Here is a 17,308-nt window from a genome sequence, read left to right on the forward strand (position 1 = left end):
CCGAGGTCGCTAAAATGAGTACCCAGACCGTTGGGGGCAAATTAGCTTACTTGCTAATTAGCTTACTTGCTGTTCACCGCTATGACTATTTAGGATTATTTTATCCTACAGATGTAACTCGTTGTTTGTCTTTTTCTTTGACACAAGAATAGGAAACAACATACACCCCCCTTGCCTTTGAGATGCCAGGATATTTCCTGCCCTTTTCCGACAAGAATTTTTACATTTGTGAGAACATTTTTTTTTGCATCCTTCCGAGGTCGCTAAAATGAGTACCCAGACCGTTGGGGGCAAATTAGCTTACTTGCTAATTAGCTTACTTGCTGTTCACCGCTATGATCTTTGGAATAGCGGTATATAAATAAAACAAATTATTAAAATTTGTATACGTTTACACAAAATGTACAATCCCACAAGTGGGAAGAAATTAACTTTTTTTGCTCCTATGCACTTGGATGTGCATTTTTTCAAGAAGGCATACCACATAGTGTTGGGAAATATGCAAGACATGCACAAGGACCACAGCTTAAATAATATATATCTGCTTCACACTTTGTATGGTGATCACCTTTGCCATGTTTATACCAGTGGTAATTTTGTGTTCATTATGGTCTCTTCAAATACAAAACAGACCCATGCAGCCAACCATGGGCCACCAAAACATCGCCCACAGGAGGCAGATTTTTTTCCTCACATGCATATATTAGCATGCCCACTCACAGCAAATTCTGATTTAACACTGCAACAAACACATGCCCCACATACAAGATGAAATAGTTGTTAGCTTTTCTATTTGAAATAATTTCAGATACCAGGTTTGGTATATAATAATCATCTTATAGAATCATAGAACTGTAGAAGTGGAAATGAGTGACTCCAAGGGTGATCTAGCCTGATCCTCTGCCTCTGCGACAAATCTGCAGCAGAAGCATGGGTGATAGTTGGCCATCCAGTTTCAGCTTAAAACCTCGACCCCCTTGGAGCTTATTCCACTGTTGAACAGCTCTTACCATTGAGAAGTTATTTAGTCTGAATCTCTACTTGTAATTTTGAACTCTGCCTTCTTAAGGAGAAGCAAGCATGTTCTATCTTCAATATGACAGTTTTTCTTGATAGATATTTGAAGATGTGTATCATACACCCTCTCAAATGTGTCTTCCCCTGGCTAAATGTATCCTAACCCATAAAAACCTGGTTTCTAGATAGACCCTTTGCCATCTTTGCTACCTTTTTTGGGCACATCCTGATCATCTTCCTGACAACCTGTGGCCCTCTAGATGCTGCTGGAATACAACTCTCATCATCCCTCACAACTGGCTGTGCTGCCAAATGCTGGTGGACATTATAGCCCAAATGAATCTGGAAGGAGACACAGTCCTTATCCCTCCTAAGCATTAACAGCTAACTAACTTCCCACTTGTAGATCTTTATGTAAATGGCACCATACACAAGTGGGAGGTTTGCAAAAGTAGGAAAAAAACTTTAGGAGAAAAAAGAGACAGTCCATTGGGGATACTGCATGTGCAAAACAAAAGAATCTTGGCTGACTTTGAGGAGACAAAGAAAAAACAGCTTGAAGGGAGGTGGAAGAGAGTAGCCTAGAAAAGGTCATGGCTGGCTGAAAGACTGAACAGGAGCATTTCACAATGCAACACTGTGTTATTGATTCCACTTGTAAATTGCCAGATTTCCAACTTAACTCTCCCAGAAATTTCACAGAAGCATAAGATACCAGTGGAGATTGTAGAAATAATACAGTTTTATCACATAATAATAATAATAATAATAATAATAATAATAATACTGTAATAATAATAATAAAATTTATTTATTTCCCACCCCTCTATAAGATGCAATCAGGGTGGCTTACAAAGATTTACAAATATACAATCCAAATCCCTCAGTCCCCCCCTTTAAAATACAATTAAACAAAGTAAGAATTAAACCATACTTAAAAATGATATAACAAACAATAAATCGTGACTGTAGTGAGGCCGGAGTTCAACAGTTAGATTTTCCTTCTAGTGGCTGGGGAACTATTCAGGAAAGGCATGCCAGAAGAGATCCGTCTTTATAGCTATTTAAAAGCTATTTAGGGTGGTAAAATGATGGATCTTGTCCGCCAGGGGTTCCACAATTTGGGAGCGATAGCTGAGAAGGTCCTCTGGGAGGTTGAGGACAGCCTTGTTTTATAAGGCTGTAACAGATTCCTCCCAGAGGATCTAAATATGTGGGGAGGATTATATGGAAGGAGGCAGTCCCGAAGATAGGTTGGACTCAAGCCATTTAGGGCTTTAAAGGTAATCACCAACACCTTGTACTGGGCACGGAAACTAATAGGTAGCCAGTAGAGTGATCTTAAGATCGGTGTTATATGATCTCTTCTGGATGTACCAGAGACCAGTCTGGTTCTGAACTAATTGAAGTTTCTGAATCAAGCACAAGGGTAGTACCATGTAGAGTGCATTGTAGAAATCAAGGTTTGAGGCTAACACTGCATGTACTATGGTCTCAAGTTCCCTGACTTCCAGGAAAGGGCGCAGCTGGCATATCAGCCAAAGCTGATAACAGGCACTCCTGATCATCGCATTCACCTGATTTGTCATTTGAAGTGACGGATCTAGGAGCACCCCCAGACTGTGAACACAGTCCTTTGAGGAGAGTGTGACCCCTTCCAGGCCTGGAGGTTGTATCTCGATACCTGGTTTCAGAGCCGTTACCCTAAGTACCTTCATTTTGTCTGGATTCTGCTTCAATTTTCCCTGATCCTGTCCATTACTGCCTTAAGACAGTCACTGAGAGGAGAGACGCCATCTGAAGTCAAAGCTGATGATGGAAAAATATATCTGGGTGTCATCAGCGTACAGGTAACACCCTGCTCCATGCCTCCAGATCATCTCTCTCATCCTATAAAATCCTGGGATTTGTAGTTTTCTGAGACATCATAAACCCTCGAGAAAAAGCTAAAGACCTTATAAAATGACAAACCCCAGGATTCCATAGGATAGAGCTACAGCACTTGAAGTAGTGTCAAATTGCATTATTTCTACACCTCCAGACAACAATTCTCAGATGGTGATGATGGATTATAATGTTAGTAATGGTAAAATAATGTTAAAAAATTAAAATAAAATAGCTCTGCCAGCAGGCTTCCAATCAGATAGCCAGAATATGAGCCTTCATTGATACCCTTCAACTGGCATTGATACCCTTCAACTTTTGTCCTTGATACTACAGGAACACACAGATCTATCTATGAGTAAGTCATGATCAAGAGTATCAAAGAGCTAATGAGAGGTCTAGAAGAACCAACAACAGAGTCATTTCCCAGACAGAAGGCCATCTAAGAAGCCTACTAAAACAGCCTCAGTACCAAATCCTAGCTGGATTTAAAACAGTTTACAATTGATGCATCATCCAAGTATACAGGGGATGGATTACCACCCTTCTCTTTCCCCCAAACTGGAGAATACAAAGTGCACAGAAGTTGAAAAGGCTGTCGGACGGGTTTTTAAGCTGGGGTGTTGGGCCTGTAGCCTTAGAGGGTTTGATCACCTCCTTTACAAGGAACAAGAGCTCCCTTTATCGTAGGAACAGCTGTAAACCAGTGATCCAGCCACCAGAGGTATGGATCTAAAATGCAAGGCATCACCCACAGTCTCCATGCATCCTGTCAACACTGGAGAACAAAACAAACAGAAAGTGTCCCAAAGCAGCAAGAACAAGAACACGTTGCCAAGGAAACCTACAACTTGGATACTGTCAGAACTGTGCCTTCCAAGCTGGACCAAAGATGAACCATTTTATCCACAAACTCTCATAAATGTGTGACAGCAAGTTATAGATTGTTCTTCTTCTGGGTGGCCTACATTTGAAGATGACTGCCCTTCATCAGTTTAAAGAGTATCAGAGGTAATCAGTGTATAAATGCAATAGTGAGTGACAAGGATATTTGTTTGCCACAGTAATAAACATGAATTTCAGCCAAATGGACTAAATGGAGTTAGTAAAGTTCAACATGGTATTTTACCCACATTATTAATAATAATGTTTATACCCCACTTTTCCCCTAGAGCTAGGATTCAAAGCATATAGGCACTGTAGACGTAACTCAAAATGCTCCGGCGATCTCAGTAGCCCATATATATGAAGCAGAGCACCAAGGAAACAGTGCACTGGTAGCCAAATCCTTATATATCTATTCCAGGGGTGGGGAATGTTTGGCCTTCCAGATATTTTAGACTACATCTTCCTGATCCCTTGCTATTTGATATAATAAGAACTGTAAGCCAAAATACTGTAAACAAAACAAAACAATCAAACAAACTGTGCCTAATCCAACTCTCCCTCATAAGCATCCCTAAATATGTTTTGAACTACAGCTCCTAACCACCAGCCATGCTAGCTGAGGCTGCTACCAAACTGCAGAAATAAAGCAGATTGATACTACTTTAACTGCCATGACTCAGTACTGTGGAGTTCTGAAGTTTGTACTGTAGTTTTGTGAAATATTTAGCTTTCCCTGTCAGAGAGTGATGATGCCTCACCAAACTACAAATCTCAGGATTCCATGGCATTGAGCCATGGAAATTTAAGTGCTGTCAATTTGCTTTATGTCTGCAGTGTGGCAGCAGCCTGAGGCTCATGAAAGTTATAGTCCAAAACGTTGGAAAGATCCATGCTGGGAAGACTGGCCTAAGCAATCAACAATGGTACTATCTTGGCCCATATCGATCATCTTCAATAACAAGCATATCCTGATGCTTGAGGATGCATAGGGCATACCAAATCTTGAAAAGGCTATTTTTTAGGGTTACGATTTCCAGAATGCAGCTGGCTATATTAGGTGAGGATTCTGGAAGTTGTAGTCTAAAACAAAAACCTCCCAAGCTGGCACATACATAGCCCAGAATCCTGTTACTATAATACCCTGAAGTAACAGTCCATCATGCCAGAACTACAGTCCACTATGTCATGTAAGGAACCTTTTGCATGGTTGTTCTGCCACTGCAAAGGCAGTTAGGCAAAGCTATCTTCAATATTATCAGAAGGACACTAACAGAGAGGAAGCTATTTCTCCAATGCCTGGTTTTCATTTCTGGGTGGGTCCTCAGAGCCAGGGTGTTTTGGAAAGGATGCCTTAAAAAAAAACCCACCTGTGCCACAGAACTAGTAATTTGCCAGGGCAGCCTTTCCAAAATACTCTGGCTATGTGGACCCACTCAGAGGCCAGGCACTGGTAAAATAGGTTGCTCTGCACCAACATCCTCCTTCTCCCAGTACTGTATTGATGTAAAAGGCTCTGCCTACTTTCCCTTGCAGCTGTGCCTCCCCTACCCACTGCCACCACCACACAGTCACGTACGCCAGCATAATCATGCTGGTGTAGAGCACTAATTAAATTACAAACAAAATACTAATAGAAACCACTATCTGCCCTGCAATTAATTCCCACCTCAGGGAGACATATATTCAGAAACTGTTTTTCACAAGGCTATATTTCCCTATTCATCTTGTATCTCAATTGGGTCTTTATTTTATCTTTCCTCTATTTGTTGTGTTATATATTTTTTTAAAAAACGTCAGTTTATATCATCTGCTAGCAAACTGGAAAGAAGTAACAATGACTACACTCACCATCTGGCTGGGCCCACCCCACTGACCTAGATAGGACAACCAGAGAGAAAGCAAAGGGAGATGCCTACTCCACCAAAGAGAGACCCAAGTAGTGACTTTGTCTCATGTGGAGGAGAGACAAATTCCCATCCTGGGAAACAACAGCTCCCTTTTCTCTCAGGACATTAATCATAACAAGCTTCAATGCCAAAGATTTGAACTTTAGGTGAGGACTCACTTACTGCCATTAGTGCAAGGAAATCTCCCACCAGGCTCTATGAATTAAATTTAATACCCACTTGTATTGTTAAGTCAGGCATGAGATCTTGTATTGCTTGAGTGCTCCCAAACCCAAAAATTGTAAAGGCATAATCAGTTATGTGTTCCTCATTCCCCAGATACTTAGCTCTCTGCAACTGGAGGTTATTTTCTGACAGAGACACAAAAGAACCCAAAATAGTTAGGGATGTTGAGCATCCTCAGAAGGACAAAGTGTTGCTAGTACAAGAGGAGGAGGAGGAGGAGGAGGAGGAAGCTATGCAGCACTTCTGCGCTGTTCCTGTTCAAATGCAGAGCTTAGATATATTGCATTTGGACTATAGTTCCCAGAACTATTAGCCAGCACTGTCACTGTTTTGCAGAGACATTCTCCTAACTTCTACAGAGAACATCAAAAAACACCATTCATACTGGGACAGCTTATTTAAGAAAGATGACACAGTTGATCTGTTTGTCAAAATTCTACCAAATCTTCAAACCCTACCTCAACATGACCACATTACTACAGACTATATCAAAGAGTAAAATGCTGAACAGACTTAAGATACAAACTCTCTCTGAGGCTCACTCTTTCCATCTCTGCTTCTGAGCACGGAGCAAAATGTTTGTCTAGTCAGTGACATACACACTTTTGGCCCACTTCCTGAACACACTGGGAGCCAATTCCCACAACCCCTGGATACAAAGCCTACCACTTATTTTCTCTTTGGGTGGGTAGTGTTCCTAAGCCCAGATGTGAATGCGCCAGTGGTGATGCTGAACACAGACACAGATGGCCACTGCAAAGAATACTGAAGCAAACTGACAGTGGGTGTGTTGAATTGTCCATTATATCCATACCAGGATGTTCAGAGGTATCTGCTTGCCTGCAGTTAAGAATTCATACTGATGAGAAGAGTCATCTCAGACAAAAAGTGAGGAGCCAGCCACATGGTTCAGAGTCATGTGAATTGGCCCTCATGCATATCTAGCCCTATTTAGGCCAAGGACACAATATAAGCAATGGCTGGCAGGATGAAACTAAGCATTCTGCTGCAGTATCTTTTTACTTCTATTGGCAGTTGACATCAGGTTCTCTGTGCTTACCCAGAGCTATCAGATGTTGTTAGACACATATTATATATTCCCATACAATTTGCAAGCACCTGTATTTGGAACGCTGCATCACAGATGTTCAAAGTTGTTCCCAGGTAATATCAACAAGTAAAACAACAGGAAACAAACTAATTATAACAAATTAGCAAGAGAAAGAAATTACAGTACTAAGCTCAATACAGAACTGGCATTGGTACTACACTTGCTATTCCTACTATTAATTCTGACAAGAAAACTTGGTAATACAGGTCACATCCAATGGTCTAAATACCTCAAAGGAACCACATCCCATTTGATTTGGAAGCTAAGCAGGATCAGCTCTAGTTAGTACTTGGATGGCAGACCACCAATGAATATCAGGTGCTGTAGGCTATATTTCAGAAGGAACTGGCAAAACCACCTCTGAGTATTCCTTACCTAAGAAAACTTTTATGAAATTTATGTGGCTACTATAAATCAACAGGTAACGTGAAGGCACATACACATACTCACAGTTCACACCTACAGTGAAGAAGACAGAACATAAATCTACACGAGGAATCTGTATACATAACTAATGTGAGAATGCAAACTTATCTGTAGATTTTAGGTTACAAAATTGAGTGCGGATATGCTTGCATGTTCGCAGTATCATCTATACTGAGTGGAGAGTGGTTATAAATACAAGCTATGCATGAAGTCATGATTAGTAAAAGAAACCAAAAGGATTCTATAATCCTAAGCATGTTTACATAGAGATAAGTCTCACTGTTCTTAGTGGGGCTTACTCCCAAGAAGACTGCAGCTTGGCATCTGGCCTATTCATAGTTCTTTCCAGGCAGAAAAAAAGTGGTGGGGTACAATGCAATGTAGCTACTCGTGAACACATTTAATACAACATGCAAGTATGTTGTCTGCAAATATACGCACAGCAAATGTTTTATTTTATTGTTTTATTTGAAGTTTATTGTTTTATTGCATGATTTTATTGTACTTGGGAGATGTTTGATTTTATAATATTGCAAACCGTTTTGGATTTTTACAAGTGAAATTTAGTGATATGGGAAAGTATAAAATAAATCAATCTTCACATATTGTTACAATTCTCAAACACTTTGAACAGTTAAATGGGGGGAAGGTAAGAGAAAGGGGTGGGGAGAAATACACAAGAATGAGCGTCTACATTAATTTGCTTAGAAGAAAATCAGGCACTGTGATTTTGTTTCAAGGGTGCTTTCAAACAGAGGGCTTCTAGTAATACTAACCAAAAATATTGTTCACCTTTTCCATTTTTATTTCCTTAAGCCATATTTTTGTCAAGGAAAAAAATAAGAATTTTTGAGCAAACACAGGCAGGGACCAGTTGAAGACAATATCATCCCTGGGCATACACACACCCATAAAATTTCATAATTTATAGTATGATAAAAACTATGTCTGAAGCCTCTGGCAATTAAGGGTTGAAATACTGGGCAAATCAATAAACTAGCTCTGTCAATCACAACTACAGTCTCTAATGTATCAGTCAGTGGATCTTCCCAGAGTTGCACTGGGGGGAAAACAATTAAAAGAAGACACCTGTATATCCAAAGCAAGGTTTTCAACCTTGTGGTAATAAGCACTTTTGCAGTTCCCATAGGAAAACCATATAGAATTACAGAAGAAAAGACTTCAGTGCAGGGAAGGAAACCAGGTGGTCCTCCACATGTTGTTGGGCTGCAATTCCTCATTGTATTCCTCATAACTGGCTATACAGAGTGGAGCTGCTGATAGTTCCAGTTCAACATCTGAAGGGCCATATAAGTCCCAGCCCTGGTCTAGTGAGCACATCTCTGTGCAATGCACCATAAAGATCTGAACACCCTAGTAAACACCTTTAAGAAATGTGCAAATGACAACATTGTGAAGAAGAGAAAGTACTTTGTTAACAAGGACTAGAAATTAACATAATGCAATAAAGTGAGATGAATAAACTGCTGGGTTCAAACATGAGTGAATCAGGTTCAAATCATTGTTCAACATTTAACAGTTCTTGAACCAGATGTTAGCTCTCCTCCTGTCTTACTAGTTTATACTAAATGGCAGCGTTATAGCCAAACCAGGAACCACATGGTCAAATTGGTTAGCAAGGATTATGATAATGAAGTCATTTCATGTTTCTGAGAGGCCTTCTTATTATACTTCAAGATTAGGTGGAGCCTCTCTGTTTCACTGATCGGGAGAGGTGTGGATCAGTTTTTTCAGCAACACTTCTTTGTGACTTTTATTGTTGTAATGCAGAGTATTTTGGAATGGTTTGGTCCTGAATGGCCAATAAATACCCAGAAAACCTGCTCCTGGTGGAGCTATCCATAGCTAGAATTGGTTTGTTGATATACATCAAGCCAACTCTTCTTTTGGGACGCAGCTATGAGCACTGTCCATGTCAGCAGCAAGTATTTCAAAATGTACCACAACACCACAATTTAATGGCACATGCAATAGATGTGCTAATATATTCTGTAGATTAGAAAATGCCATAGACACAATGGATAATAGAGATATTGGTTATTGGGAATAACAAAAGCAAGTGGGGGGGGGGAATTCAACACACCCAAAGGAATAACATTCTACATAAGATAACTGATATAGAATAGGGAATTTGTGGTTGAGCTCTGGCATAGTACTGTGTTAGAGTTCTTTATCTTCTGGTTTACTTTGTGCCCTCTTGTAGCTGTAGATGTTTTTTACATGTCTCCAGTATATACATCCTTCCCCTTATTAGAATCATGGCTCTGGCAATTTACTTAAAATCAGATAATACCAAAAAAGCAGAAATGTAGCCATGTATTTCATACTCATCACTACTTTTAATGGCATATGAAAAAAGTAGGGGTAAGAAGAGAGACTTCAGAAAGATAACAATGTGGTAAGAAAGGCAACTCTGAAGTTAAGACTGGTTGATGGCATTTGTTCCATTTTCCCCAGTCAAAAAAAATAAGAAGGAAAAGTACAGTAATAGAATAGGAAGCGGAATAGGAAACAACTGTGACAAGGAAGGGTTTGTATGCAAAATCATCTCACATTAAAAGAAAAGAATTCTGATAACAAAGAAAGCAGATAGTAGCTAAAAAGAGCCAGGGTGGTATACTGGTTTGAGATTTGGACTATGACTCTGAAGACGGGTTCAAATCCCCACTGAGCCACGGAAACCCACTCGGTGACTTAGGGCAAGTCACACTCTCTAAACCTCAGGAGGAGGCAAAGACAACCCCCCCCCCAGAAAAATCTTGCCAAGAAAACCCAATTAGGGTTGCTATAAGTTGGAAACAACTTAAAGGCACATCATCACAACAAACAAGATAGTAGCTAGAATGAAGGACACCATATGGTATTTGTCCAAAGATAAGCAAGAAACACTGCAGGAATTGATGACACTAAGTGTCATCAATGGATGACAATTAAAATAGGTCACCTAAAGAAGTGTGGACTATAAGTTAGGGTCATTTTTAGATACAGTATAAAATGTAAATCATATAAAAATTGCATCACCTGAGCTCATTGTTAAAGAGTGCTAGAGGATTTTCATGTGACCACAGTAAGAACATAAATAATACATCCTTTTGTGCCCAAATGCGAATGCTCCTCTTTTTTCCCTCAGAAGGCCTACATCGGCAAAACACTGTCAACACAACATAGGAAATAGTTGTGCTGCTCATCTGAATGCTGGTGTGACCCATTCCTGTAGATATGACAGCTGTTCTTGACAGTAGGTCCAGATGGCAGGAATGCTCTCAAGCTCTGATTAAACAGCTTGAGCCAAGTAAGGCAGACACCAGCTAAATCAGCACGCACACACAGAGTCAAGCACTTTAACGTGGGTGCAAGTGACATCTTTCAAATGTCACAAGCCTTCAGCAGTGAGAAGAAACTTGCTGTTAGGAATAAGCACATCACAACATTGCAATACTTGGCCTACCTTCCTACTCAGTGCTAAGGAGTTCTTCCAGAACACTGCATTTCCCCTACTGCCAAAATTTGTTTTTAAAGAATTCCAGAATTTACTCTTCCAACATCTTGCATGCTCCTTTTACCCCTGAAAGGCAAGAATACAGGAGCACTGAACAACCAACTGCCTCAGCCTAGGAATGACAGCTCCTCCTCTCTTTGTAGTGCTGCCAATAAACTGATATTCAGGAATAAAAACACTACCAAAAAAGCATTTACAAGGACTGTAAAATTTAAGCCACTCAGGGTCAATTCATAGCATGCCAAATTCTTATATGGAAGTCATAGATAAAGAGTAACATATAATAATGTGACAATTGTAGCAGAACTTTGAAAGGTTTTATTGTGTATGTGTTTTGGAGTACAAAATCCCGCAGTCAGCATCATCAGTGGCTGTGCTGGCTAGAAGATTTATTGAGTTATAGTCCACCCCCCCCCCCCCCAAATCACTTTTATAAACTATGAATTCTACACAGACACAGAGATCTGACTCCAACATTTTTCAGGGTGTGGGGTCCATCACAGGGCACCCTTGGGTGAAACTCCCAGAACTATTTCTACTTGGGCTTTGCAGTAGTTGTGCTGCTGTAATTACCTGCCTCTAACTCTTAGGGGTCATTGAGACATCTTTTTTTTTTAGCACGATGATGCAAATCATCTCACACATGCATTCTGGGTTTGTTATTCACACTATTCATACTGCATCAATGTGCATCTCTGCAAGTTCAGCTGCTCACACGTGCAAGCATCCAAATAAAGACTGAGTTGGCAAAGCAAATGCATTCGGTACACATTCAAGATAGGCAGTGTTTTATCCCGAGTCTATTCAGGTCTATTTGCATAGGTCAGTGATGACGAACCTTTTACAGACCGAGTGCCCAAACTGCAGCCCAAAACCCACTTATTTATCACAAAGTGCCAACCAAGTTTCTCTGGCTTTCTAGTACAAACTCTGGCAAACTCTGTGCTGAGATGACAGAGTGTGTGCCCACAGAGAGGGCTCTGAGTGCCACCTCTGGCATGCATGCCATAGATTCAGCACCACTGGCATAGGTTATTCACACTACTGATGATGCAGATCTTTAAAAAAAAAACTCAAATGAAAAACACGATATCAATTATCTTCAGGGACGTAGCCAAGGGGTCCGAACCCCCCCTTCCATTAGAAAAATGAATGGTGTGTGCTGCTGCGCTGCCACACCCAAGCCCCATTATAATGGTGGCACTTAGTCTGCACCCCCCCTTCCTAAAATCCTAGCCACGTCCCTGTTATCTTGGATTAAATGGATTTTTTGGTAGCCACCCCCCTTAATCGGGTTAATTTGGGATGCGTGTAAACAGTGAAGTTTCAACCCAGATTCATCCTGGATTATTTTCACAGGGTGAATAACCCCTTAGTGTGCATCTTCACAATCAAACAGGCTTATCCAGCAGCAATTGTGGTCACTGCAGTAATGCTCACAGTTAGTTTTACCCTGGAGAGAGTGTGGGAAGGTAAAATTTAAACATTTGTTTTTATTGGAAAACACTCTCTGCAGTACCAGATTCCTGGGTGGAAATTTTGTGGTTCTCATGTATGGATTGTAATGTTTGATATTTCTGCTCATAAGTAAATTGATGTGTGTTGATACAGAAATGTCCATGTTCAGGCCTGACAACAAGGTCTTAACATGCTAGAGTATCAGGTACAAGGTACTGGACCCATCAGAAGCCCACCATTAAAAGAGCCTAGAAACTAATGTGAAGAGAACGCTGGGAACAGAAGCAATTGAGGGTCCAAGTAATAGCAGTACTGGAGATGGTGCAAGGCAATGTAACAATACCAGACAGTTTTGCTAAGGCATGTAGGCCCTGTATATTACTCTTTATCTGGCAAATGATCTAGTATACTAGACCTTAGTGTCATGCTAGAACATGGACATTTCTATATCAACACACACCAATTTACTTATGAGCAGAGGTATCACACATTACAATCTAGACATGAGAACCACACAATTTCCATGCAGGAATCTGGTACTGCAGAGAGTGGTTTCCAATAAAAACAAACATTTAATTGTACCTTTCCACCCTCTCTCCAGAGTACAGCTAGCTGATCTTTGTAGTATTTTTAAAATTTGTGGAATGTGACAGTTGCTCGCTGAGGCACATTACAGACCGCCCAGAAGGGGCAGTCTCGTGCCGCTGCTGGTTGCTGCGTCCGGGAACCGAAGCATCCAAACCGCGCGGTTCCCGGACGCAGCAAAGAAGAAGCGCCGAAATGGCGCTTCTTCTTCTGCTCCGGATGAGACGCCGTGAGGCGCTACTCGCGCACTTGCGGTGTCACATCCGGTGCGCGACGTGCAGATGCTATGCATCCTGCACGTAAAGATGGCAGTGCCCTTGTGTATAGGGTGCCGCCATCTTTACGCCCTCGTCACGTGCTAGGGGTGAGGCCGGTGTGGGCGCTAGGTCCTCGGCCAACCCCTAGCATGTGACGGGGCGCCGGAAGACCCGTCTGTAACGGGCCTAAGATTCACAGAATGTGCAAATCATGATTGCCAGACTGTAACCCAGTAAACATGAAGTTATAGCTGAACTTCACTATGATCTCAACAGGTATATTATATTTAAAAGAAAAATAGCTAGAGTTAGGATTCAAACACAAACCTGGTCCAGAAAGGTTCTGTAAGATAAGAATGTGAATGTATGCTACACTCTTGTCTTCAGATAGGAAGAGACTGATTTTTAAATCGAATTTTTAATTCACCCATCCCAAATAGTATAGATATATAATAAATTAAATATCAAACAGAGAAGTATACAAAACAGCATACTAAAACCAAACTTTTGCAAATGGCAGTAGTTCTTTATAGTGAAACCCTATAGGTATATAGTTGAATTCCGTGAGAACCATTTATCTTGTCATTATAGCACATATTTTAGAGACATACATTAACTATTACTTTTAAAACACACACACACACAATGTGTGGTACTCTTTGACCTTATTAATATAAAATAGTTGTCTTGGACTAGCTCAGCAGTCAATAGCTAAACAGTCTAGCCTTTCCAACAACTGATTATTTCTCAAGATATTAACAGAAAACTTATACTTAGTCACTACACATAAAAGATATGTAGACTAAAAATTCTGGTCCCATTTCTCATGTCTAACATATAAGCACATGAGAGAATTTCAAAACCAGCATCTCAAAGGCTGCAATTACAGGTAAGTCAGTTATGGGTCAGCACTGGAATGAAGAAAAGGGATCTATATAGAATCTGCCATCTATATCCACAAATTCTTTTATCTATGGATTCAACCATCCATAGCTTCAATTAAAAAAATTCTCAAAAGTAAATCTTGATTTTGGCATTTTAGATAAGAGAAACAATTTTACAATGTCACTGTATTTAATGGGGTTTGAGCAGCCATAGATTTTGGTATTCATGGATGCAGATACCAATGGCCCACTGTATCTGGACAAGGGCAGATGCACAAGGGAAATGTGGAAGGATATATACAATCCTGGTCAGGACTGCCTTCCATCCTGCATCCCTAGAAGCACATCCCTAGAGGAATCCAGAGAGCTCTATGGGATGTATTACTTAGAGCAGAGTTTCCCAACCTTCCTAATGCCACGACCCTTTAATACAGTTCCTCATGTTGTGGTGACCCAAACCCATGAAATTATTTTCATTGCTACTTCATAACTGTACCAATGATATTAGGTGACCCCCATGAAAGGGTCATTCGACCCCCAAAGGGGTCCCGACCCACAGGTTGGGAACCACTGACTTAAAGTTTGTGTGACTCTCCTGTCAGTGTGGCATAGTGATTTCAGAACTAGGGACCGGGTGTCCAAGAGGAGTCACCTCCAACAAAAGTGACTGAGCCAATGGGTGGGTAATTGGGGACCTGAGTGTCCAAGAAGAGCCATCTTCAATGAAACTGACGTGGTGCAATGGGTAGGGAATTGGAGACCTGAGAATGGGAATCCAGCAAGCAAGATGGGTTTCCATGAGGAGTCATCTCTAACTAAGCCAATGGGGAGCAATGGAAGAAATAGTGCCACTCTATTCTGCTTTGGTCAGGCCCCACCTGGAATATTGTGTCCAGTTCTGGGCACCACAATTTAAAAAGGATGTTGAGAAACTGGAGTGTGTCCAAAGGAGGGCGACTAAAATGGTGAAGGGTCTGGAAACCTTGTCCTATAAGAAACGCCTTAGGGAGGTGGGGATGTTTAGCCTGGAGAAGCGAAGGTTAAGAGGTGATATGATAGCCCTGTTTAAATACTTGAAGGGATGTCATATTCAGGAGGGAACAAGCTTGTTTTCTGCTGCTCCAGAGAACAGGACCCAGAGGAATGGATGGAAGCTGCAGGAAAAGAGATTCCACCTCAACATTCGGAGGAACTTCCTGACAGTGAGGGAAGTTAGACAGTGGGACACACTCCCTCCTTTTCTGGAGGTCTTTAAGCAGAGGCTGGAGGGCCATGTGTTTGGGGTGCTGTGATTGAGAGTTCCTGCATGGCAGAATGGGGTTGGACTGGGTGGCCCTTGCGCTCTCTTCCAACTCTACCATTCTCGGATTCTATGAACTAAGGACCTGAGGACAGGGCTCCCCCAAGCAAGGCGGGTTTCCAAGAGGAGTCCTCCCTTGAGGAACTACCAGGACCTGATTGGGGGGGGAGGATTATTGGGGGGCTGAGTGTCCAAAGGGAGACCTCTCCAAGGAAACGGAGGGTGGGGAATCGGGACCCTGAGAAGGAGAGGCCGATCTCCCGTCGGTAACCCGGTTTGGCACCGCTTTAACTTGTTGTCTGGCTCAAGGCTATATTCTGGGAGTTGGAGTTTGTTGTGGCCTCCGAGCGGAGCTCCGTTCGGAGCCCACAACAAACTCCAACTCCCAGAATCCATAGCCATGAGCCCAGACAACAAGTTAAAGCGGTGCCAAACCGGGTTATCTCCTCCAGTGTGAATGCAGCCTTAAGGGGAAAAATATCCGCCCCCTGCTTCTTCAAGAAGTCCTGCTCCAAAGGGAGAAGTCCTGGGCAAGGAGGGCAAGGGCTCCTTCTGCTCCTTTATGAAGCCCTGGGGGGGGGGCTGGGGGTCCATTGCCGGGGGTCCGGGGGGGCTGGAGGGGAGGGAGGTGGGGAAGGCTGGCCCGGGGCAAGGGCTTGGAAGGGGACCTACCTGTGGGGCTCTGGCTCCGCTGCTGCTGCTGCAGCCCCAAAGGGTCCCTCTCCGCCGGGCGGTCAAGGCAGCCTCCTCCTCCTGGGCCCCGAAGAAGAGCGAGCAGCGGAGCGGAGTCCCTCCCCGTCCAGCCCCGTCCCGTGTCCCGCGTCACTCCTCCTGGCCCAGCAGCGCCCTCTTCCCGCCAGGCCAGGCAGGAGACCCAGGAGGACGCCTTCCTCCAAGCAGGCCTCCGTCCTTTCCCCCTTTTGGGCCGAGGAGGAGGAGGCTCCCAGGTGACCTTTTGCCAGGGGACTATGCAGGTGGAGGGCAGGGGGCGAAGGAACGCGAGAGACACACACTCCAGCGGTAGCAGAAGACGTTATAAAGCCCCCTGGGCATAAAAAGGCTCTTTACACACCCCGAACGTCTGTCGGGTCAGATGCTCAGGGAAGCCACGGAAACCCACAGAAGGCTAAACAGCTTCAACAGGACGGAAGAAAGCCTGAAAGAGAGGGAACCCAAAGTCTGGCTACCAGTCCTGGAAAAAACACCAAACTCAAGACCCAGAAAGTCAGGGTCCCCCACCCCCCCCCCCCCCCCCCCCCAGCAGACAGCGCTTCTTAGGCTCAAAATGGAGGAGCTTTTGGGAATTCCTTGTGGACTGAAGGCCGAAAAGGAGGACCTGTCTGGTCACTTTGCACTTATGGCGACCCTATTGTGTGATTTTCTTGGCCAGTTTCTTCAAAGAGGGGTCCCCCTTGCCATCCTCTGAGGCTGAGAGGATGTGACTCACCCAAGGTCACCCAGTAGGTTTCCAGTAGGATTCGACTTGTACATGAGGTCAACCTATAGTCAAGTATATACAGTATTCTCTACTTTGGGAGAAAGGCAGGATATCAATTAAATAAAGAAATAAGTGCAAGGGAGAGGTGCCATGGCAGCAATGGAAACCTCTGGGGAAGGCGAAGCTCCTTTGTAGGTATGGAAGTCAGGCAGGCTCCATCCTCTCTGAGCTTCTCAGGGGCAGCTAAGGCTGATTCAACCAGGGTTGGCCTTTGGGACTGTTTCAGTTGTGGGCATGTTATTTTTTTTAAAACCGTTTTTAGCTGCCATGGGGCACTTAGCAAGCAAATGCTGTAATGAAGGAGGTAAAAATCCAATCTCTGTGTACTAGGAGGGGGAGAGGAAGGAG

The 17,308-nt window shown here is 42.7% G+C and overlaps 1 protein-coding gene across 1 annotated transcript in view; it reads right to left on the reverse strand.

Moving 5' to 3' along the window:
• The window catches only part of LOC121925551 (dynamin binding protein), an 88,137-nt gene extending 71,890 nt beyond the window's left edge, over positions 1-16,247 (reverse strand). Inside the window, 1 exon segment of the mRNA XM_042457823.1 lies at positions 16,135-16,247. The gene's annotated coding sequence lies outside the window, so the exon portion shown is untranslated.
• Positions 16,248-17,308: the final 1,061 nt, after the last annotated feature.

The sequence above is a fragment of the Sceloporus undulatus genome, chromosome 3, assembly GCF_019175285.1.
Source record: "Sceloporus undulatus isolate JIND9_A2432 ecotype Alabama chromosome 3, SceUnd_v1.1, whole genome shotgun sequence".
Classification (NCBI taxonomy): Eukaryota; Metazoa; Chordata; class Lepidosauria; order Squamata; family Phrynosomatidae; genus Sceloporus; species Sceloporus undulatus.